We start from the raw sequence: 25413 nt of genomic DNA on the forward strand, positions 1-25413 counted from the left end.
CTCCACCCTCTCTGGATCAAATGTCCTCTGTTTTACTGTGTGGAAATTTCTGCAAAACACGTCAAGCAAGTGTTGGTTTCAGACCTCCTGGCTTTAGTCATCTGGGATAACAAGTCATTTTGTGTGACTTTAAATCCTTCATTTCAATCCCCTTTTGATTCTCAAGTGAGAACCAGCATCCCATTTAGGGTAAAATGACTCGCCCAAAGGCAGGAAGAGATTGAATTGCCCACTCATCAATCCTAACTTATTTAGGCTCATTGTTCTTTGCCAACTGAAAGGGGCCTTTGATTTCATTTAGGCCCCTGCACTTTCAGTTCATGAAATGTGTCAAACAAGGCGCAGCTTATTAGGTTTATTAGATCTGGCCTCATTCCAGGGTTATGTGTTATGATCCACAATACGCAGCCTAGCAGTTTCCAGAGTGTGGCTCTTAGTCAGTTTCAGTACTGTCTGTACTCACAGTGCAGCTCTGTATAAGTCCTGGAACTATGGAAAAAAAGAGAGCTAAATAATTCTCTAATGCTAATTTCTGATAGCCTATATAGTTTTAACATAGAGAGAGATAAAATAATTTTTAAAAATCCACAAAATAAGTTTGCATGCTTCAAGTGGTTAAACCTTCCATCTTGCAACATACTATTAGCATTAGCAATTAGTTTTAGCAGATCAGTTCAGCAGATCTGAGCAGATTGACTTAGCAAATTAAAATATTAGTCATGTCATTACATTTTGATTAGAAATAAGGCAATACCAAAAGTTATTAAAGTTAAAATCGTCAAGGAGAGTAGAAGCCAAGTATTTCCTTTCATTGTTCCCAGTGGTGTGCTGGCAAATGTGGAACTGTCAGAGGCATTTGAGCCACAGCAACTCCATCTTGAATAGGATCTGGGTAAAACGGGGCTGAGATCTACTGGGCTGGGCATTCCCAGGCAGTTAAACTATTCTTTTTTTTTTTGAAATGGAGTCTCACTCTTGTCACCCAGGCTGGAGTGCAATGGCATGATCTCGGCTCACCTCCACCTCCCGGGTTCAAGTGATTCTCCTGCTTCAGCCTCCCAAGTAGCTGGGATTACAGGTGCACACCACAATGCCTGGCTAATTTTTGTATTATTATTATTATTTTTTTGACAAGGAGTCTCACTCTGTCGCCCAGGCTGGAGTGCAGTGGCACGATCTTGGCTCACTGCAACTTCTGCCTCCCAAGTTCAAGCGATTCTCCTGCCTCAGACTCCCAAGTAGCTGGATTACAGGCACCCGCCACCACTCCTGGCTAATTTTTGTATTTTCAGTAGAGATGGAGTTTCACCATGTTGGCCAGGCTGGTCTCCATCTCCTGACCTCGTGATGTGCCCACCTTGGCCTCCCAAAGTGCTGAGATTATAGGCATAAGCCACCGTGCCTGGCCTAATTTTTATATTTTTGGTAGAGACAGGGTTTCACCATGTTGGCCAGGCTGATCTGGAACTCCTGACCTTAGGTGATCTGCCTGCCACAGCCTCCCAAAATGCTGAGATGACAGGCATGAGTCACCATGCCCAGCCCAGTTAAGGCATTTTAAGTCACGGGATGAGATAGGAGGTCAGCACAAGATACAGGTCATAAAGACCTTGCTGATAAAACAGACTGCAGTAAAGAAGCCAGCTAAAACCCACCAAAATCAAGATGGCAATGATAGTGACCTCTGGTCATCCTCACTGCTACACTCCCACCAGCACCATGACAGTTTACAAGTGCCATGGCAACATCAGGAAGTTACCCTATGTGGTTTGAAAAGGGGGAGGCATGAATAATCCACCCCTTCTTAGCATATCATCAAGAAATAAACATAAAAATGGGCAACCAACAGTCCTCGCAGCTGCTCTGTCTATGGAGTAGCGATTCTTTATTCCTTCACTTTCTTAATAAAAAACTTGCTTTTGCTTTGCACTGTGGACTCACCCTGAATTCTTTCTTGCACGAGGTCCAAGAACCCTCTCTTGGGGTCGGGATCGGGACCTTTTCCCTGTAACATTTTTCTGGCGACCACAAAGAGACTATAGTGCAGAAACCCCAACCCAAAGACTAACTAGGTAAGTGGTGGTGTCTGGTAACGTCTCTCTGGAGAACGTGGAAGGGACGATGCTGAGGAGATCCCCCAATCCAAAGGAAAGAGACTGTGGCACTGATTAGCAGCCTTCGGGTAAGTGGGGTGCATATACCCGGGTAAAGTATGGGATTGACTTAGAGGCCCAACTTAGGGGAGTTAGAGTCTCTCTTAGGACAGAGTGGGTTAGAAGTCCCTCTTAATAAAAGGCAAGGACGCTTGACCAACCTTGGGTTAGAAGCCCAATTTAGGGGGGTTAGAGTGCCTTCTAAGATTTAGGGGTTTAGAGGTCCCTCTTGGTAAAGTCCCTCTCATTAAAGTCCCTCTCAGCTATGAACGGGTTTGGTACTACAAGATATTAACTGCTATTCTCTTTGGAATAATCTGCCTTGCTCTTTGCTAATAGCTGTGAGTGACAGAATTAGGCATGTACAGAATTGTGGGACATGGGGAACTTTTTCTTCCCTAAAAGGGGAAACTTGAGAGCTGATGGGACTGCTGGAAAAGATCCCTTTGCTACTGACAAGCAGCCGCCTGAACTTTTCAACGTTGCTGCAATGGGTGGGTCTTTCTCTGGCCTCCCTGAGCGCCTTGCCTTCCCACCCTGCTGCAGGCAATGCTTTTCTGCTCTTTCTCTGTCTGTGAAAACTGGTTGAATGAATAGTAAAAATCACTGTTTATCTCCTCTGTAAAGTTTTGATTAATGGAAAAAAGGATCTGTGAGGCTAGTCTTAAGGTGTAGCCAATCTCGTGTGCTTTGTGTGTCTTTCTGTATTGTTCTGTCATAATGAGGGGTCCCTTAGGATAGAACACGGGCTTAGGATACCTGTAAGACTGCTGTTCAAGGTGTCCCAGCAAACTGGTCAGTTATAAACTTTGTTACAGGTCCCTGAAAAAACATTGCATGAGGTTTCCCTCTTGTCTCCTATGTCCTGGGGAGCTTGACCTTGTAACCATGTGGCCATGCTTTCTCTTTTCACAATGGTGGCCTGGGTTCAGGATTCAATTCCTGGCTTGGAAAATGAGTCCTCTATCTTTTGTCTTTCTATGTATTTATATATGTTATGTTTATGATGTTTACATGTGAAAGAGCTTTAATTAATTAGTTTAATAATAAGTGCTTACATCAAATATTTTGTCAGAAAAGTAAAAAGTGTAATGCCTTTTATTTCATTCATGTGACTTAATCTTTGGGAAATAGAGTTTTAAAGATTATTCGTAAAATAAAAATATCTTCAGAAATATAAATATTTGGTCTAAATTATGCAGGTTAGATATTAAGTTTACTAAATGCTTTAAGGTTATATACTGCTTCTTTGACTTTTGAAAACTGTTCAATTTATTTTGGAGCATTAGATTCTAGGTAAGGCGTGGGACACGTAAAGTTAAACGCTGGAGAGAGTCAGACCTTATCTGCACTTCTGTCTGGGTCCTAGGCCCCACATCTACTACATAATTAAAATTGCTTACTAACAAGATTGTTCATCAAAAGTGAAAGTCGCTAAGACTTAACAGTGTAACATGTATTCGAGACTACTGAAGAAACAGTTCTATATACAAGATGTGTAAGAAAAGTGAAATGTGTTTTTTGGTAAAAGATTATAAAAAGGCATGGAAATGTAAATTTTCTGGCCTAAAGGGTTAATGGATTGTTTTAAGTTAAGATGAAGCTGAAGGCTTAAGAAGTTATGGAAGGTTTGTGAAAAATTAATTGTAAGAGATTCTGTATTGACTAAAGTGGCATTATTCAGTTTTTCCATAAACTAAACATTGGAATAAAAGCATAACAGGTTTTTCTTAGAGCAAAAACCTGCTTATGATTTGCTCTTTAACAAAAATTTGTAAAGGGTTATAAAAAGTTTATAAGAATTTTACCTTATGGTCAAACTGAGTAAGATTGGGTACATTTATCTATAAGATTTACTAAGAATTGGGTCTGACATCAATAATGCACTAATGCAACAGTGACATTTGGCTTATTTGGTATAAAAGTCATACAGGAAGCACTGTCAAATATAAAATGATGTTTGGTTTTCTTTGGGCTGTATTTGTATAAATATGTTATTGGTATGTGTTGTAAAATTATAAAAAACTCCTATAATTCTGATATGACTTAGTGTACATTATCAGTAATAATTATAATTGTGTTGAATTATTGTATGCCACAAAGGTAACCAAATTTTTTCGTTAATTGTGTTTTTGACTGTGGCTGTCCTAACATGTTTTGTCATCCATAAACAATTGTCTTATTTTGATCCTCTTCCAAAGGTGGTTTATAATCAGCTATAAGGCTTTGACAGGTGCTCTTGAATGCAAGTTTCTGATAACTTTGGAAATTATGGCATTAGAAATAGAGGAAAAACTTTCAGAACTCTCATAGAGAGCTGAAATGTTCATGAATATCAAACAGAAGTTAACTGCATGGACTAAACTAATGAAAGTCTAAAGTAATCTTTTTTAACTTTTTGCTTAAAAATGCTGCTGATCCTTTGTTTTGTTTTTCAGAGTCAAGAAAACTTTTAAGCTATTTATAGCTTTTTAACAATTAAGTAAACTATACTCCTGTAAACAAAATCTGGAACATATTAGTTTCTCTCTGTCTGATTTCTCCAGAATTTGGAAACTATTTTTGAATATCTTAATTTATGGCAATACAGTTATTTGCATAAGTCCAATAAGAATCCATTTTCTTTTGCAACAGGACACAATTTGAGAAACTGGTTATTTTACCAATACTTTGACTGGAATAGTGTGCTTTCCTTTAAGAAGTCAAACTTGACTTGTAGAGCCAATAAAAGCTGCTTGGAAAACTGGCCGCATACCTTGCCTATTATACAGTCCCTGTACAATGTTTCTGACCTGTGGTAAGTAAAGAATGTCACTTTCTAACAGGTCCAGGAGCCCCAAGTTATCTTGGGACCTCAGAAAAAGGAATTTACCCAACTCATAGGTATTTGAGGGTACAAACCCATGGCTGGGCTCAGCTTTAAAAAAGTCTTATCTAAGATTTCTTCTATGGAACAGAGTTCCATCAAAGCCAATTTAAAAAGAGCTTATGTAAAAAATAGTTTTTCTTGCTGTACTTTATACAAATAATCAGGCCAAGTATAATAAAGCAAATCCGTCTTGCTATGAGTTGTCTTTAGTAAAAATGTGAAACTGCAAACAAAAACGTTATGTTATAAGAACTATAGTACACTTGTTATTAGATTCTAGTCTCATCAGTTGTTTTTAAGTTTGTTTTTGCAATTTAGGCTAACCCTGCTTATTCCTGCAAACCAACCAGTGATGTCTGACTGCTGCTCAGAAGAAACAAGAGGGATGGGTAATGTAAAAGTCTAAATCAGTGTTCTACTTCTGGGCATGTACTGGAGTCATCTAGCAACCCCCTATCAGCTTGGTTCCAACAGTTGCCTAGTTCATGGAAAGCCTTCTAATTTAGTTTACTTGGGATAATTTTACTTTTTTGGCTTTATTGTTGTGGAATATATTGCTGCTGTACTCTTTGAGTAAGAATGCAGAAGAAGCTTACTCAACGTTTTCTTAAACTCAGTATTTATTAATCTTCCAGATATCACCTCTTATTGGAACTCAAGAGTCATGAATGGCCCTTGCCATACTGATGCTTTCTGACTGAGCTCGTCTCTACCCTGAACACAAGAGACCCTAGTAATTAGGCAGGAATATCATTGCCCCTATTCAGCTTGAAGAATCTACTGGTCTGCATTCCCAGATGGTTAAGGCATTCTAAGTCACAGGATGAGACAGGAGGTTAGCACAAGATACAAGTCATAAGGACCTGGATGATAAAACAGTTTTCAGTAAAGAAGCCGGCTAAAACCTACCAAAACCAAGATGGAGATGAGACTGACCTCTGGTCATCCTCACTGCTACAATTCCCACCAGTGCCACGACAGCTTACAAATGCCATGTCAACATCAGGAAGTTACCCTATATGGTCTGAAAGGTGAAGGCATGAATAATCCACCCCTTGTATACCATATAATCAAGGAATACCCATAAATATGGGCAACCAGCAGCCCTTGGGCCTACTCTGTCTATGGAGTAGCCATTCTTTTATTCCTGTACTTTCTTAACAAACTTGCTTTTGCTTTGCACTGTGGACTCATCCTGAATTCTTTCTTATGTGAGATCCATGAACTCTCTCTTGGGGTCTGAACAGGGACCCCTTTCCTGTAACATAACAACTGGCTCTGGGAAGCGGAGCTCTGATTAGCAGTAGCTGCTGATTTTTGTAGTATAAATTTCAAGCCTCCAACTTGAAATTACTAGGAAAAGATGTGTCAATCAGCTCTCATAAGCTGGAAAAAACTTTATGTTGGAACTTACTGTATCTTGATAGAATTTTGGCTAATTCTGTATATCTAGAGAAATCTATTTCTCATATAAAAATGTATGCATATATATATATATCATAGAAGTGGATTGGCCTTGCTCATCTACAAAGTGGGTGAAATTCTCCTGCCTGCCTGGATAAGGTACAGGTATAGTTTCATATGCCAGTGATGCCCTTGTGACTCTGATGGTATATTTCACATCAGAACAAGACTTTATCTCCTTCACTTAATGGAGTAAAAAGAACAGAATATAAAAGGAAATATAGAAATACAAAACAAGAAATAGATAAAAAGGTTTATTTCATTGATGTTAATTGGAACTAATTTTCCTCCTAATTGTATGAAGTTTCTGGTATCTGTCATTTATATGCCCCTTTTTTCTTTTCACCCTCTCTTGTTCACAATTACTTTTCTCCTGCTCCTCATTTACTCCTGGAAGGCCTGAAGCTATGCCCAACAAGTACCTACGCGGTTGTATTAATCAGCTTGTTCAGCAGCAAGAATCAGGAAGTCCCAGGCTAGAGCAGCTCTACAGCTGGTTGGATGACTGAGTGGTTCAGCAATGCATCAAGTACTCTCTGCTCCCAGCCATCCCTCATGTAGTCTGCAGAGGGTCTGGCGCTCCCCTTCCAATCACAGAATGGTTGCAGGGACTCTGGGAATCACAACTAGACATGACAACATCCAGAAGCAGAAAAAAGGACAAAACTTTCCTTTTGCCTCAAGAGGTAGGAAAGCTTCTCAGAAACAATCCCTCTCCTTTTCACCATTGAATCAAAAGTCCCTTCCAAATCAATACAATCCACGTGACTGGCAATGCAGATGTGTTTAGTACAACACCATCTTCATCCTCTGGGGGGAAGGAAGAAGTGCGCTGGGTAAGGCCCTTGAACGTATCTGCCACAGATGGTAACCTAGAGCAATTAAAAAGGCAGCCAGGCCATGAGATGCTCAGAGAGGCTGGTTTGAAGCTGTTGGGGTTCATCTCCTATGGCTGCTGTAACAACTTACCCCAGACTTAGTATCTTAAAACAACACAAGTGTATTTGATAATTCTGAAATCAGAAGTCTGAGATGTGTCTTGCAGGCTGACATCAAGGTGGTGGCAGAGCTACAGTGGTTCAGGCTGGTTCTGGTTTTGGAGGTTTAGGGGAGAATCTGTCTCCTCGTCTTTTCAACCTCCAGGAGCTGCCTGCATTCCTTGGGGCCTGTCCCCTTGCTCCATCTGCAAAGCACACCACTCAACCTCTGCTTCCATCATTACATCTCCTCTCTCTCACTGAGACCTCCTTCCCTCCTCTTTGTAAGGACTAGAGATTGTGCTCCCGTTGAGCCCACGTGGCTAATCCAGGCTGATCTCCCCATCTCAAGACCTGTTAACATAATCACGTCTGCCATGTCCCTTTTCCTGTGTAGGACGACACGTTCACAGGTTCCAGGATTAGGAAGTGAATGTGTTTGGGGGGCATTTTCCTGCCCTCCCCAATTGGGGGCTGTAAAATGATACTTCCAACAAATTTATAAGAAAATTGTTATATTACTTTAAAAGCAAGGCTTGGGATTGGAGTGACAAAACTAGGCACAAGAAAAATAATTGAAATCGTTGAGATTAGCCTGCACACAGCCCTGATAAGATTTAGAGTTTCATATTAAGTAAAGCACTACCAATGTCTTTATAATATTGATGTCATTTTTGATCATTTAAACTTTATATATGAAAAACCTAACATTTAAGTATTTGTTTTTTAAAATATATTTTTCATATTTCGGTGAATCATATTTGATGTGTATTTGTATGGAGCCAGTTTTACTCATTAGCAGAACAGAAAGCAGTGGTGCCACCTGAGATCCAGAAGTAAGCCCTTGTGGCTAGCTATCTCTGTCCCACAGAGCTGCATGATCTTAAGCGATGACTGTGTTAGAACCTGAATTTGACACTGCCCTCTACCCATCCATGGAGGTGTAAAATGATCAAAATTTAACTTTGGAAGGTGTGAGTTATGCTCTGGAATGCCCAAAGAGCGCCATTAGGTACCTGGAGAACTTCTGTAATTTTGATGCAGCAGATTTTAAGCATTAAAAAAAAAAAAAAAAGACACAGAGCCTACAATAGATGATCTATAGGATAGATTTCTTTCAGTCATGTAGGATTTAACTTTTTTATACTTATAATTTCCTGGCTTATTGGAATGGGTTAGGGACTAGATAGCTGTTTATAAAACTTACTTCCATTTCATTTGAGGTTCACCCAAATGAACCACCTCTGCCGGCCTCTTTTGGGGTTAGTATGCATGACCATGTAACTGGCATCTAGAGCACCGTGGGAGGCAGGAAGTGACTCACGACTTCTCTCAAGGCTGGCATGCCCTTTCCCTTCCCTGGCTTATGCAGCACTGCACAGAGATCTGGGAAGTCAGTGCTGAAGGGGGTTGGGAGGGCAGTGTGGGAGAGTCCTGGCCCCTCATTACCACTGGAAAAGAGCTGCTCTTCAATCAGAAACACCCATTTTCATGGGTGCATGAATGAGAAATAGGCTCTGCTTATTCTACGTAGGTGAAGGAGCTGCACCCTGCTGGGTGCCAAGAGAACACCCGCTTCCTCCCCATTCTGTTGTATCATATCCTGACCGGCCATGAAAGCCACGACAGAGCCTTTATGGAAGCACTTCTGTACTGCTCTCTGCTGAACCTGACATGATGTCTTCCGGGGTTAAAGCCAGGCAGGCCCCTCTCTATCTGTGGGGTTGGGTTATTATATCCTGTAGCTCTGAGTGTAGGGGAGAATTAGGGGGCTGGTGTTCTAAAACACCATAGTAAGATTTTTTTCTATTCATGTGAGGCTAAAAGTGTACATTGAGAATCACCTTGAAAATGCTCCCATAACATAGACAAAGGGACATTAAATGAATTCTAGAAATTCAGTTGACATTTGGAAACAGCGATTTTAAGAGAGAAATGTTTCCAGATTTTAGCCAATACTTTTCAATTTAGTTGCATCATTAAATATAGCACCATTTTCACTGTAATGAACGCAATATTGTACAGAAATTAGATCTGCTCAGTATTAAAAGATGAAAAAATCAAGAGCAGTCAGACAAACCTTGAGGAAAAAAATGTTCTGCAAACCCCAGATAAATGCAGAATGCCTGCAAGCAGGGTTTGTCTGAAAAAATACACGCAACCAGAGTCACACTCTATTTCTAGCCCACATCAAAAGTAAATTTCTCATCCTCCAATTATGTACATTGTCATTCAAATCCAGAGTAGATGTTTAAAAGATGCAGGCACCTTTCAGCCATTCCTGGTGGGCCTATCATTTGTCTTGAGTGCTCCTTTTGCAGCAAGCACAGGAGGATGCTATTTTTATCCTTCCATATTCATATGGAGCATATCCACGTTGTTCATAGCTGATGAACAATAATCTGCCTACCCCAGGGCTTCCAATATGGATACAATCCCAAAAGACACCCTGACAACAAGACTTGTCCTGGGAAGAAGCTTCTGGATCACCCTAATTTGCTGTGGCATCTCTTCTGTAACCAGTCCCTCTGTGCCTGGGCACATGGCCCTTTTCTGAGGTTTCCAGCTATGAAATGCCTTATGTAGTCATTCGACAAAATATCTGCTAAGTGCTCCCATGTGCCACAAACTAGATGCTCTTGGCACAGGATGGGCATAATCCCTCCCTCAAGGACCTGACAGTAAAATGGAGAACACAAGTTAATAGATTCTTGCATGAGAGTGAGGTCTCATGGGGGAACCTGGGAGGTGACCTTAGGGGACTCCTCGATGTTTCTTCTACCAACATGTATTTAAGGACACAGCACTATAGTAACAGTAGGGGTCCGATGTGTTGTAAACATATTTTCTCACATTTCTTTTCGAATCTAGCATACACCTAGCTATTATGTATTTTCTTGCTTTTTATTATTAGAAATGCCATAGGTCAGTCTATAAAATTGTTCTACCAAAGCAATTTAATAATTAGAAAGGTCACATATATTCAATAGTCATGGTTAAACTGCACCAAAATAATCTTGGGGAAAATATAAATAAGTGTGAAATATGCAGGGAAGAAGAAAGATTTCCTTGACATTTGTCTGAATCAAAGGACATTGACTAGCTAAATGCATATAATTTTTCCCTTTGGATTCTAATTTCTAGATTCTCACACAAGGCTTTCAGTGAGATAAACTTTTATGTTGTTCCCTTTTATCAAATTGATTTCTTATAAAAGGCTGTAGTTTAATGGTTAATGAGGCTTTAGTTTAATGGGTACTATAGTCTTATAGTATAGGTTGAAGTGGGGTAATGTGATGTGCCCAACTTTGTTATTTTTACTTAGATTTGCTTTGGCTGTTCAGGCTCTGTTTTTGGTTCCCTATAAATTTTAGAATAGTTTAACTATAGCTTTAGCTAAATTTTATAGAATAGCTTTATTTTATTTATATTTATAGCTAAAGCTTTAGAATAGCTTTAACGAAAGCCTCATTAATTGCCTAAACTGGACATTCATCTGCATTTGCCAACCTTTGTGCTCTTAACTTGTGCACCTCTGTACATGGTCCTGGGACCGCCCCTGGCTCCCAGCTCAGCTCTGAGGCTGCATGGAAATAATCGCAGGCCCCAGAATCCTGATGGGAACCACAGCCCTGCAGCACCTTCTGGTTCTTTCCCATGCAAATCAAAGATAAGCCTTCAAACTTGAAATTCAAAAAGAAAATAAATCCTAACTATGCTGGGTTTAATACTTGCAGCCAATCTCCTTCTGCATTTGCCTCTCACAATTGCACAACAAGGTGGTTTGCTTGAAACAGTGGTTTGTACTAAACATCAAAGAATAGCCCACCTCCTTTGTTAGCTGTATTTCTAGGTATTTCATTTTCTTCATGGTGACTGGAAGTGAGATTGTGCTCTTGATATTACTCTCAGCCTGGGTGTTGTTGGTGTATGGAAATGCTACTGATTTTTGTACGTTGGTTTTGTATCCTGAAACTTTACTATAAAGTTGTTTATCAATTCTAGGGGCCTTTTAGCAGGAGTCTTTATGATTTTTTGTAGCAGTCTTCATGATGTTATTATTCAATAAACAATGCTGGGATAACCGGCTAGCTATATGCTAGCTAGAAGATTGAATCTGGACCCCTGTCTTTCGTCAGCAAAGAGAGATAGTTTGACTTCTTCTTTTCCTATTTGGATGGCTTTTATTTCTTTGTCTTGCCTGATTGCTCTGCCTAGGACTTCCAACACTCTGTTGAATAGGATTTGTGAGAATGGGCACTCTTGTCTTGTTTACTTCTCAAGGAGAATGGTTTGAGCTTTTACCCATGCAGTATGATGTGGGCTATGGGTTTGTCATAGATGGCTCTTATTATTTTGAGGGATGTTCCTTCAATGCCTAGTCTGTTGAAGGTTTTTATCATGGAGGGATGTCAGATTTTATTGAAAGCTTCTTCTGCATCTATTGAGATAAGCATATGGTTTTTGTTTTTGATTCTATTTATGTGCTGAATCACATTTATTGATTTGTATATGTTGAACCAGCCCTGCATCCCAGAAATAAAGCCTACTTCATCATGGTGTATTTTGGTGTGCCGCTGGATTCAATTTGCTAGTGTTGAGGAATTTTGTATCTATGTTCATGAGGGATATTGGTCTGATGTTTTCTTGAGGTGAAGGATCTCTACAAGGAGAACTACAAAACACTGCTGAGGTGACACAAATAAAAAAATCTCATGTTCATGGATTGGAGGCATCAATATTGTAAAAATGGCTATACTGCCCAAATCAATTTACAGTTCAATGATATTCCTATTAAACTCTGAATGTCATTCTTCACAGAATCAGAAAAAAATCTAAAATTCATATGGAACCAAGAAAGAGCCTGAATAGCCAAAGCACTTCTAAGCAAAAAGAATATAGGTGGAGACATCATATTGCCCAGCTTTAAACTATACTGTAAGCCTATAGTAACCATAACAGCATAGTACTGGTACAAAAATATACACATAGATCAATGGAACAGAATAGAGAACTCATAAATAAAGCTGCATACCCTACAACCATCTGATCTTTAACAAGGCCAATGAAAACAAGCAATGGGGAAAGGACTCCCTATTCAATAAATAATGCTGGGATAACCAGTTAGCCATATGCTAGCTAGAAGATTGAATCTGGACCCCTATCTTTCACCATATACAAAAATCAATTCAAAATAGATTAAAGATTTAAATGTAAGATCTTAAACTATAAAATCCTGGAAGACAATCTAGGAAATACTCTTCTTGACACTGGCTGTGGCAAAGAACTTTTGGCTAAGTCCCCAAAAGCAAGTTCAACAAAAACAAAAATAGACAAGTAGTACCTAATAAAACTAAAGAACTTTTGCACAGCAAAAGAAACTATCAATAGATTAAACAAGCAAACTACAGAATGGGAGAGAATATTTGTAAACTACGCATTCAACAAAATGCAGAATCTCTAGGGAACTTAAACAATTGAACAAGCAAAAAAGAAACAGCCCCATTAAAAAATGGGCAAAAACCATGAACAGACACTTCTCAAAAGAAGACATATAAGCAGCCAACAAACACAAAAAATTGGTCATCATCATTAGCCATCAGAGAAATGCAAATCAAAACCACAATGAGACACAATTTCACACAGTTGGAATGACAATTATTAAAAAGTCAAAAACAACAGATGTTGGTGAGGCTGCAGAGAAAAGCGAACACTTATACACTGTTGGTGGGAACGTAAATTAGTCTAGCCACTGGGAAAAGCAGTCTGGAGATTTCTCAAAGAACTTAAAGCAGAGCGATCATTTGACCCAACAATCCCATTCCTGTGTATATACACAAAAGAAAATAAATCGTTCTGCCAAAAAAAACCCCACATACACTCACATGCTCATCACTGCACTATTCACAATAACAAAGACATGGAGTCAACCCAGGTGCCCATCATCAGTGGAGTGGATAAAGAAAACATGGTACATATTCACTATGAAATACTACACAGCTATAATGAAGAATGAAATCACGTCCTTCGCAGCAATGTAAATAGAGCTGGAGGTCATTATCCTAAGGAAATTAACACAGGAACAGAAAACCAAATACTGCATGTTCTCACCGATAAGTGGGAGCGAAGCACTGAGAACACATGAACATGAACATGGAAACAAGAGACACTGAGGACTACTGGAGGGTGGAAGGAAGGGGGTGGGTTAAAAAACTATCCATCAGGTATTATGCTCACGGCCAGGGTGATGGGATTCCTACTCCAAACCCCAGCATCATACAATATTCTCATGTAATAAATCTGCATATGTACCACCTGCATCTAAAATAAAAATTGAAATTAAAAGAAAAAAAGACAATTGCCCAGGAAAAGGAGAATGGCTGGGAGAGCTAAATAGGCATGTTAACATTTGCATTTTCTGAAAATAAGATCTACACGCATTGCAATTCTCCAGTAAGTCAAAGTAAAAATATGAAAAAATAATTAGGAAAGGTTGCTGAGCATGGTAGCCCATCAGAACTGAGATACTCACAAAAATTGCTCCTTTCTGCTCTTAATAAGATGGAAATCTCAAAGGAAGAGAAGCAGGAAATTATTTAAGCCAATTCAATGTTAACATACTATAAATAAATCATGATCCAGGACAAATCGAAGGAAATTTCACTATTCCTAAATCTCAGACTTGCCACAGATTTTTAAAATGTTGAATACTGTGAAGAAAATGGCAAACAATCCACATAACTGTGGGTTCGGTGCTACAGTTAATTTCATTACATGTAATAACTGATGACTCACTGGAGCAGGTAATTAAAATTGGCGTGTCGCCTGCTTAGTTGGATTTCGGTGTTTCCTGGGACACTCCTGTTAGTGAGGAGCAAGTGCCTCAAAGCCACTCCCGGTCAGAACTCCAGATCCTCAGAAACCACATCCCCACCAAGGGGCCCCTGACTCTCACCCGGTGACTGCTTTTACCTCGGCAGCCTTCAGCAGTAAGAGAAGCACACATTGCAGACAGTGTGACTGTGACGTGGCAAGGAGCTCAGCCAGAGACACTGGATGTTCTCTTCCTTCGCGGCAATTATTACATCATGTGTTCAGCTGTTTTTAGAGTACAATGAGGGCAGGGACTAAGGCTGCCTGATTCCTCAGGAAACTCCCAATTCAACAGGTAGTGTACATGATTGAGCACATAGTAGGTGCTTAATAAATCCCTGTTGAAAGTAGAAACGAGTCAGTGGGTTTCAGCCCCACCTTCCCTCAGATGGTCTGAGTGCATTCGCCCCATTGTGGCAGCAGCAGGTGTGTGTCTGGCTGGCCAAGTGAATGCGCGTGGCCGAAGGGCACCAGCAGCTTCGGGGACCGCCTCCCAGCAGGGGGTCCGTGGTCAGCTGTGCATCACTACTTTTGAAAAGTCAGAATTCTCAAAAGAAGAAATCAAATATTTGGGGATATTAAAATTGATCTTTATGACAGAATGTTATGATAAAATTATAAAAAGTAGACTCATTATTCTTATATTTAACTCAGAATAACAGGGAGCAGGCTCCCTTGAGGAAACGACAGCGCCTCCCTTGAGGCAGGAAGGGCATCCCAGGCAAAGGGCAGGGGCCCATGATGGAAACCACGGTGAATGGTGGCCTTGGGGAACTGCAGAATTCAGGGCAGCTGAAACTGGGGCTGAAGGTGGGGCAACAGCAAGAGATGAGGCTGGACTCCAGGGAAGGAGCCAGGGTCACGAGGGAGGCTGTCAGGAGCTTAGAGTTCATCAGAAAGGAAATGGAAAGATGCTAATCGTGAGAATAAGAAATGGGATCTGTTTCAAGAATGAGCAATCAGGTTGCTGTGGGAGCCACTGGCTGGGTAGAGACAAGCCTGAAGCCTGAGACTCCAGCCCAGCATTGCTCAGTTAGGAAGGTGGCTTAACCTTACAGGGTCAGTAGGGTGGGAAGGCACAGACATTCAAGAGACATTTCAGAGACAGAAGGCAATGGTTGAAATAAAGGATTTAAACGTGAGAGTGAGGAAGCATCCACGGCCAAGGACAACTCCTGGCTTCTATCTTGGGTACCGTGCGCATAGTGCTGTCGATCAACTCAGATGGCGGCCATCATGGGAGAGGGCAGCTCTGTGAGAGGCAGGCGGAGGGGGAACTGTGAGGTTATGATTGCATCGTGGACACACTGAGCTTTGCAGTGGCTACTGTGCACACAGAAGTGCAGTGCTGGTGCCCAGGAGGTGTCTGGAGGTGTGAGTTTGGAACTTGGGAGAGCATCTGGGCTAAACTGATGGGTCATCATGGAGAGTGTTTGGGGAAGAAAGAAGAGGTCTAAGGCCCATCCACTGGGCTCCACCTGCACAGGACGGGCAGGCAGAGGGACACAGCCTCAGAAGAGCAAGGCAGGGAGGAGATCGCATCATGAAGCCACGGAGGGAGGTGCAGGCAGAGGGGTGTTGAGGCCGTGGGGGTAGCAACCAGGCATTGGAGACAACAGCAAGAGTTAATTGTAGACATTTTGCTGATTGATGGTAGCAGGGCTGTTAGAGGTACGGGGCAATAAAGAGCAGGCTACAGCTCTTCCTTCCAAATGTGACATTTTTAGAACAGTTATAACACTGAGCTCAGACTGCAAAGTATCAGTGGAGAGCGATGGATCTTTCAGAATGAAACACACAGAAGGGAGGAAAAAAAAGATTGTCTGGGTGATCTGTTATTCCTTAGTAAATAAAAGTGAAAATATGACAAAATTAAGAAAGATTGCTGTGCGGCATCACAGGGAAATAGCAGCGCCGTGATGCAAACGCTGCTGCTGGACTCAGGCAGCCGCTCTGTGGAATACTCACCGTTCAAACTGGTCTGGGTCCCTTTCTGCTTGTTTGCAATCAAAAGAACTTTTAACAAAGCATAACAGCTTTTGCTTCTTACTTGCAGAAATCAGGTTGGGAGGGGTCTATGCATGTTTGGTTTTATTTTATTTTTATTGTTTTTATGAGGGTGGCAAAGAATGGAGGATAGTTCAAGAGCAATTCTAAGTTTGTTTATTTTTTAATAACTGGTTCACAACTCCTATATGTCATAGGACTTTTTCCTCTGTTTCCTGTAACTGACAAGGTGACCGGTATATTCACATAAGAAATACTCTCACATTCATAAACAAGTTGTGCTAATTATCAAAACTGTTTTAATTAAGTTCTGTAACAGCTGGCCTGTGCTCTTGGCAGTCAGCCTTAAGATCACACCATTCATGGACTGGTAGAGACTGAAAGTATTATGTTTTCTTTACATTGTTACCCTGACAGTTTAAATGAAGGGCAACTTGTCTGTTAGTAATTATTTCCTGTAATTAGGATCTTCTAAAGATTCCTGTTTTTGCCAATACAAAGACATCTCACCAAAGACATGGGAAATGACTGTGGTCTTCACTTTGCTTTAGTTGAAGAGGCTGAGGTTTCATTTATCTTGGAAAAATTAAGACTTGATATTTGTTATCTGCTCCTTTTAGCCTGGGAGTCTGTGTCTATAGGCAAAAGGGGGAGAATTAAGGAAATAAGAAAGTGACATTGCTTTTTAATCTCTCCAAATCCTCTCATTAATGCAGACAGGTAAAGTAACTAGGATAGCAAAACCAAAATCTATATACAAAAGAACTACATCAAAATTGGGTGCAAGGTACACTCATGGTCCTTAAAATATAAGGGAGTGGGGACAGACTTCTGACCACTAAGACCTATGTGGCCATAGCAACAGTGCCAGAGGCAGCAGACGAGAGTAGCCAGCCATCTCCTGATCCCAGGATGGGAACGTTACCAACAGATGCCATATGTGAAGCTGGGAGAGGTTGTGCATGCTCCAGTTCACGGGTAGTGATGAGGTCTGAAAGGGATCTTGAGCCTAAAAACCCCCATTTCCCTTCTAGTACAAGTCTCTCCACTGAGGAAAGCAAAGGCATAAAATCCAAATCAAGCAGAGCTGCCCAGGTCCAAAGGAGTAAAAGATAGAGAAAAACCAGCTAAAAGGAGGGAAAGACAGAAGAGAAGGTAGATCATAGAAATATGAGGTCATTTTAAAAACCACTTTGTAGAGGCAATAGAAGAGGAGGCTCTAGAGCTGTGAACCAGAAAAGTTATCTTGACCAATCCTCCCTTCTAAAAGCATAGGCAGATAGAAAAAGATTGTTGTCAAATCCCTTACAAGATTATTATTTTAAAAAGGAGAGAATAAGAAACATCATAATGACCCAGTAAGAGACCCATAATGTCTCTGCAGACAATAAAAGTCTGGTAGCAAGATATGCCCCTCAATAGAAGAACTTGCAAGATAATGCTTCAAAACAAGATAACATATATTTTAAATGATAAAAGACATTAAAAACATAGAACTTAACAAAAGAACTTAAAATGCAAAATAAATATCAGGAAGTGATGCCTAAATTGGAAGGAACAAAAGACAAAGTAATCACAACAGATAACAGTTTAAGAAGCACAGGAGACAAAAAGGAGGATTTTTTTAAAAAATTGAAAATCAACAGAGTGATGAAGTGTTTTAGAGAAAATGACAGACGAAGATAGGAAGAAGAGACTCAACATGCATATATCTCCAAATAAGAAGCTCAAAGCAATGGAACAGAATAGTGCTGACATATTAAATTCAAGACAACTCCCTCCCCAAAAGACTGGACACTACGTACTAAAAGGGTTGGCTGTATTACTGGAAAATTTAATCCTGAAAGACCAACACTAGGGCATATTTTAGTAAAGTTACTGACCTTCGATGAAAATAAAAATAAAATCTGGGCAAAATTACCAATTCACTTATAAAGGTTGTCATCAGGCTTTTTGACAATAATACTTTCTACCAGAAGAAACTGGGCAACTCGAGGAAAAAAAAGGCAGGCCAAAGATTTTATACCCAGCCATAATAACTTTCCAATATGAAGTCACAAACAAATTGTTAACAAACAACTTAACAAATGAGGGAATACTGGTCTCATGAAAACTTCTTGAGAAATCTACTAGAGAAAAATATTAAGAAAACCAAAATATCTGGAGAGGCATTGCCTTAAGCATTGGTGGTCAAGGTTAGGTATATATTACTTATGAAACTGGGAAGAAGTGATAGTTACAAAGAAGCAAGGAGGCTGTAATGCTTTGGTAGTGTAGCTACAGTAGTAAAAATGAGGGATAGGAAAGTAGGAAAACATGTTAAAAGTAGGTTTGCTGATTGCATTATGCCAACTAAATAAAAGTAAGGAATATTACTCCAAATCAGATGTGGTAGGAGGAGGGAAGGGGGAACATTTAGCATTCCTAAAAGTGTGCAGAAAATGCTAACATTTTTCTAAGAGAAAGGGATAAAAATAAACACACATGCACACACAGTGACACACACACACTGGCCCTCTCAAGAATGTGTTTGACTGGAGTAAATGGATGCCATGTAGAGCAAATCATGGAAAGGTGCCTGAATTTGAGTCTTATGCATACACTGAATATAGTGTCACATAAAAATGCAGAGGCAAATAGAGATTTCAAAAGTGAATGTGAAAAAAGAAAAACTCTCACTAATAAAATATTTATTAGGTTGAATAGAAAAAGAGAAAATAAAATGTAAAAATGTAAAATGTAAGAATTTTTAAGAGTAGTAACTCTCTGAATTACATATCATCCTCTGCTTCAGAAGAATATCTCTGCATTTATGTCCATCTCTGTCCATCTGTCTGTCTGTCTGTCTCTCTCAATCAAGATTATATCAACTTTCTGCAACAACTGCCTAGATACAATGTATTTTCATTTTTTTCCTATTTCTCTGCATTTAAATTTCATACTCACATGGAAGGGATCTAGAGTATGCCTTACTTATGAGAGACAAGTGTGGAAATATTAATAGCTTTTTCTCTCTTTTGGTTAATTTGCTCTTAACCTCCTGTTAATAGCAACTATGAATTGAAGAAGGCTGCAAAAGAGATTCTTAATATTTTTGTGACTTTGTAAAAGGGTACTTCACAATGACCTATGTTATCACCAACTCTTAGAATCTGTGGATTTTGTAAATGATGTTGCTAATAGCTTTGTTAGCGCATAATATAAGTGCAGTAAAAATTTGATTATACACTCTGAAGTCAATATTTCCTTTCCTTGGAGCTGTATCTCCCCCCATGTTTATATATATCTCTATGTACACATTTTCATGCATGTAATTATGTACAAAATAGCTCAGTCATGACTTGTGATTAGCTTATTCTTTTATACAATGCTTTCCATCTTATTTTACAGTTTATTCAAGTGATGAGCTTGATAGAGTCTATCTAAGGAAAAGTTAACTCAAAGTAGCCATTCAAAGAAAGAACACAACTCTGCTTCATGAATGTGTTTCTAGATAATACAAATTTTAAATATATTTTAGGATTACATATATTTTCTGATTTTAATTGTGTATATTACATTTTACATGAAACAATATGAAATATATTTTGACCTTATCTTACTAATTTTATGAAGCACTGTCCAAATATTTGAATTTAATAGAAGAGAAAAAGACAGACCTAAATATTTGAAATTAGTTCACATTACCCAGTATATATAAAAATATTAAAACTTATAATAATGTCGAATTCCAATACATTGGACTCCTAAATTTTACATTTGTTGAAATCAAACTCAATAACTACTGTACAGTTCAATGACAAAAACTTTGCTATTCTAGTTTCCCTGTCAAATATATGAAAGATGAAAATGCTGTCATCCTGTAACTTTCCTATGTTGCATATAATAAAAAAAACTCACTAGCTCATTTAGATTCATTTCAACCCCATATGCATCTTTGGAACCATTAATTAATCGGAAGCCAGACAAAATATTTTTTCAAGGATTATGCAAAACTATTATCATTACAAAAATACTTGCAGTTCTATAAACAGATCTGTCATCAATTTTCTAAATTAAGTGACTGAACCTAGTGGCAGATCTGAGGAATAAAAAAAAAAAATCTTGACTCTGGAATTTTTCCTTTCCTCAGTGATTTCTTAATCTGCTAAAATTAAACACACAGAATTTTTGTATTTTCCCCAGAGTAGAACTTTCCCAATCCCCCCACTTTCCCCTTACACCCCCACTTCACACATTGCACTGGGAAGCAAATTATATCTTGCCCATCCCTCTTTAAAAATCTTTTAAAAAGCTAGTCAGGCAGGGAGAATCCAACTCACACTGTCACATTTGAAACAGGTAATACAAGTTAACTGTTCAGAAAGACCATTGTGCCCCTTGAAATGCAATGCTAGCCTGGTGATAGGCTGCCTGCCACTGGCTTTGAGAACACCTCATCTTGTCTCCAGACCTTCCTAGATTATCACCTAATGCTTGCAAGAAAATGATGTTCATCATTTATATCTTATTTACTTAATAAGAGGGGAAGACAGAAATTCAGAGAAAAAGAAAATAAACACAAGATATTACATAGGTCATACCCTCTCTCTTTGCTTCCAATCCAGCCAAGTAAATGTTCATAAATTAAACTTATTATGATTTTAATAACAATTAAAATGTAATTGCTAGTCACTCAAATACATTGAAGATAACACTCCTTTAAAATAGTGCCTACGCGACAGACAGAAATAAAAGGCATCCAAATAGGGAAGGAAGTCAAACTGTCGCTTTTTGTGGACGATATGATTCTATATCTTGAAAACCCTAAAGACACTACTAAAAAGCTTCTGGAACTGATAAACTACTTAAGCAGAGTTTCAGGATACAAAATCAATGTATAAAAATCAGTAGCATTTCTGTACACCAATAACATTCAAACTGAAAGCAAAATCAAGAATACAATCCCATTTAACAATAGCCACATGCAGAAAATACCTAGGAATACATCTGACCAAGGAGGTGCAAGATCTCTACAAGCAGAACTACAAAACACTGCTAGAAAAATGATAGATGACACAAATAAATGAAAAACATTCTGTGCTCATGGATTAGAAGAATTGATATCATTAAAATGACCATACTGTCTAAAGCAATCCCCAGATTCAACGCTATTCCTATCAAACTACAAGTGTCATTTTTCACAGAATTGGGGAAAAAAAACTATTCTAAAATTCATATAGAACCAGAAATGAGGCCGAATAGCCAAAGCAATCCTAAACAAACAAACAAACAAACAAACAAAAAACCCAGAGGCATCCCATTATCTGACTTCAAACTATACTACAAGGCTATAGTAACAAAAACAGCATGCTATTAGTACAAACCTGGACACACAGACCAATGGAACAGAATAGAGAACCAAGAAATAAAACCACACACCTACAGCCATCTAATCTTTGACAAAGTTGACAAAAATAAGCAACAAATAGAGGACTTCCTATTTAATAAATAGTGCTGGGATAGCTTGCTAGCCATATGCAGAAGAATAAAACTGGATCCTTACTTTTCACTATATAAAAAAATTGACTCAAGATGAATTGAAGATTTAAATATAGAACCTCAAGCTATAAGAATCCTAGAAGAAAATGTAGGAAATGCCATTTTGGACATGGGCCTTGGGAAAGAATTTATGACTAAGTCCTCAAAAGCAATTGCAAAGAAACCCAAAATTGACAAATGGATCTAATTAAACTAAGGAGCTTCTGCACAGCAAAAGAAACTATCAACAGAGTAAACAGACAACCTACAGAATGGAAGAAGATATTTGCAAACTATGAATCTGACAAAGGTCTAGTATTTAGAACCTAAAAGGAACTTAAACAATTAGGCAAAAAACTAGTAAACCCATTAAAAATGAGTAAAATACATGAACAGGCACTTCTCAAAAGAAGATACACAAGCAGCCAACAAACCTGAAAAAATGCTCCTGTCAGTAATTATCAGAGAAATGCAAATCAAAACTACGAGATACCATCTCACACCACTCAGAATGGCTATTATTAAAAAGTAAAAAAACAATAGATGTTGGCAAGACTGCAGGAAAGGGAACACTTACACGCTATTGGTGAGAATGTAAATTAGTTCAGCCACTGTGGAAAACAGTTTGGAGATTTTTCAAAGAATTGAAACAGAACTGCCATTCAACCAAGCAATCCCATTACCGGGTATATATCCAAAAGAAAACAAATCATTCTACCAAAAAGACACATGTACTCACATGGTTATTGCAGCACTATTCACAATAGCAAAGACATGGAATCAACCTAGTTGTCCATCAGTGGTGAATTGGATAAAGAAAATGTGGTACATATACACCACAGACTACTATGCAGCCACAAAAAAGAAGGAAATCATGTCCTTTGCAGCAACATGTATGCAGTTGGAGACCACTATCTTAAGCAAATTAATGCACAAACAGAAAACTAAACACTGCATATTCTCACTTGTTAAAAATATTTTAGAGGGATGTTTTTCAAAATATTAAAAAATTTTAAGGAAGATGTTCCTATGTGGCATATATTACAAAATTTAACGAGTGCTATGACTAACAGTGACAAAAATGGTTCAAGTAATTTTATCACATCTTACAATTTTTCATCAGGTATGCTTCTGTCATGTTATTTTGAAATTAACCAAAAGCCAAGATTTGGTGAAGTAAAAAAAAAACCTCAAAAATAATTTTAAAGCAATTATATTTGTCAATTCCATAAAGTAAAATTATTTTTACCCTTAATGAATATTTTTCATTTTATCAGCAATTATTTAAAAGTGAATATGTAAAATACATTATCTTGATTTATAATTTTTAAATAGTGTGAAAAGTCAGATGTGATGGATTTTTATATTAATGCAGCACCCAAAACACTTGTTTCCATGCCCACGTGTTTCTTCCAGAGTCTAAAGTTCAGATGTGCACAGCTCCCCAAAATCTGAGTTCCTTCCACTGCATGAACTCAGTGATCATTTTTAGAAGGACGTCTGAAATATATCTGAGGGTAACTTCCGAAGGGAAAGACCAACCACATTGTCTAATAGAGCATAATTTACTTCTAAGGTCATCGGGAGTACAGGTAATACTGACTATTGGTATCCTTAATCATGTTGTTGTTGCAATACAAATGTTCTTTATATGCCACAGTGAAATTATTATGCAAGTTCTAATGACAGCAAAACTTTTACACTCCATTGGTGCTAACTTATGAGCATGGCTACAAAAAACAAACAAACAAAAAACTTTAACTCAAATTACCGTCCAAGTTTTTGTCTAAGGTGGCCATCCTTATCCAAAGGAACTCTAATGTAAATCACAAACACAAACCACACATATAATTTTAAATTTTCTCATAACCAAAGTAAAAAGAAAAAACAAACAGGAAAAATTAATATTAATAATACAATTTAACTTAATATATCCAAAATGTTAACCATTTCAACATTATCAATATAAATATTATTAATGAGATATTTTGCATTATTTCATTCGAAGCCTTCAAAATCTTGTGTGTATTTTACAATTTGAGCTAAGCTCATGTCAAGTGCTTATTAACCATGTGTAGATATTGGCTCCTGTTTTGGAAGTTCAGCTATAGAGAGTTACACAGACCGTGAAAGATTTGGATCATTAAATGAACATTTACTGAGCACTTGCTCTATACCTGGCACTGTGTTGTGCATTAAAAAGGATGCAAACGTGAAGCAGAGATGGTGCCTGCACTCAAGTGTTTACACTTCTGTCAGGGAAATGAATGGGTAGTCACATAACTAGAAAATGATAATCATACTGTTTCAGTCCTTTCTTCCAGTAAAGTTAGCACAGTATAGGGTGTAAATCGGTACACAGCCTGGCACAGCTCCAGAGGGTGCGTGAACATTGAATGTAGCTGCTGAAGCTAGGTTCTGCCCGGTCGGTCAGATAGATGACAATGAGAATGCGCCTGCCAGGGCTACGTATCACAGCAGCCCTGGTGTGCAACAGATTCAGATCTGTTGCTTAAAATAATATATACACTTATGGGTATCTTAGTGGTCAGTTTCCGTATTGAATTTCCTACTTTCTTGCTAGCTTTTCTTTGTGTTCCTTGCTATTTGCTGATCTTGGCTGTTCAGGTCACTTTTCCAAATCTGTTCACTTCAAGATGTCATTGAAGTGAATGACTTACTTACTGAATGGTAAAAAGCAAGACTTTTTCTTCTGGCTTTGCAGATGCTGAGTTTCCCCCCGAATGAATCTGAAATGTCATAATGACAATTGCATTCATATTTCTGTTTTTGGCTATTGGAAAAACATACATAACTAAATCTCTTTTGGATCTTAGGATTAGAATAAAAGGGGTACGGTATGTTAATTAGGACAACAAATCTTAGGCATGTAAATACTAAGAAGTGTAAGGACTTGCTCCATGTCATCATGAAACACATCTATTTGTGGATGTTAGGGTGTAACTCTTTTCCTACCCCTGGTGTTTCCGTCCATGTGACAGGAGCTCAGTGTGACACCTGTTCTTTCAGGAGGCATCCAGAAGAAGGCACTGTGATCACAGGAGATGACAGCTTCATGCCTGCCATTGCCCCTGAAGACCTTCCAGCGGGACAAGAAGTGGGGGTAGAAGACAGTAACATGGATGCTTCCGACCCCGTGTAGGCTCAGGCTAACGCGTATGTTTGTGTCTTTGTTTTTAGCAACAACATTTAAAAAGTAAAAAGAAATAAAATATTTTAAAGATAAAAAGCTTATAGAATAAGAAGACAAAGAAAAAATATTTTGTACAGCTGTGTGATGTGTTTGTGTTTTAAGCTGTTATTACTAAAGAGTCCAAAGTTAAAAAAATTGGAAAGTTTTTAAAGTCACAACTTGCAGTGAGCTAAGGTTAATTTATCACTGAAGAAAACTATTTTGTATAAATGGAGTGTAGCCTGAGTACACAGTGTCTGTCAGGTCTCCAGTACTGTACAGTGATACCCTCCAGTACTGTACAGTGACACCCTCCAGTACTGTACAGTGATACCCTCCAGTACTGTACAGTGACAC

General features: G+C 38.6%; 1 protein-coding gene and 1 long non-coding RNA gene across 3 annotated transcripts in view; one reads left to right on the forward strand and one right to left on the reverse strand.

Annotated features, from left to right (window-relative positions):
• The window catches only part of LOC105487513 (parkin coregulated), a 578623-nt gene that overhangs the window by 276930 nt on the left and 276280 nt on the right, over positions 1-25413 (reverse strand). The gene's annotated exons all lie outside the window — the stretch shown is intronic.
• On the forward strand, positions 5902-25045 carry LOC139363058 (uncharacterized). The gene is made up of 4 exons (XR_011622940.1): positions 5902-6053; positions 6884-7172; positions 23280-23455; positions 24894-25045. It is a non-coding gene; the product is annotated as an uncharacterized lncRNA (long non-coding RNA).

This window comes from Macaca nemestrina, chromosome 5 (genome assembly GCF_043159975.1).
Source record: "Macaca nemestrina isolate mMacNem1 chromosome 5, mMacNem.hap1, whole genome shotgun sequence".
Taxonomy (NCBI): Eukaryota; Metazoa; Chordata; class Mammalia; order Primates; family Cercopithecidae; genus Macaca; species Macaca nemestrina.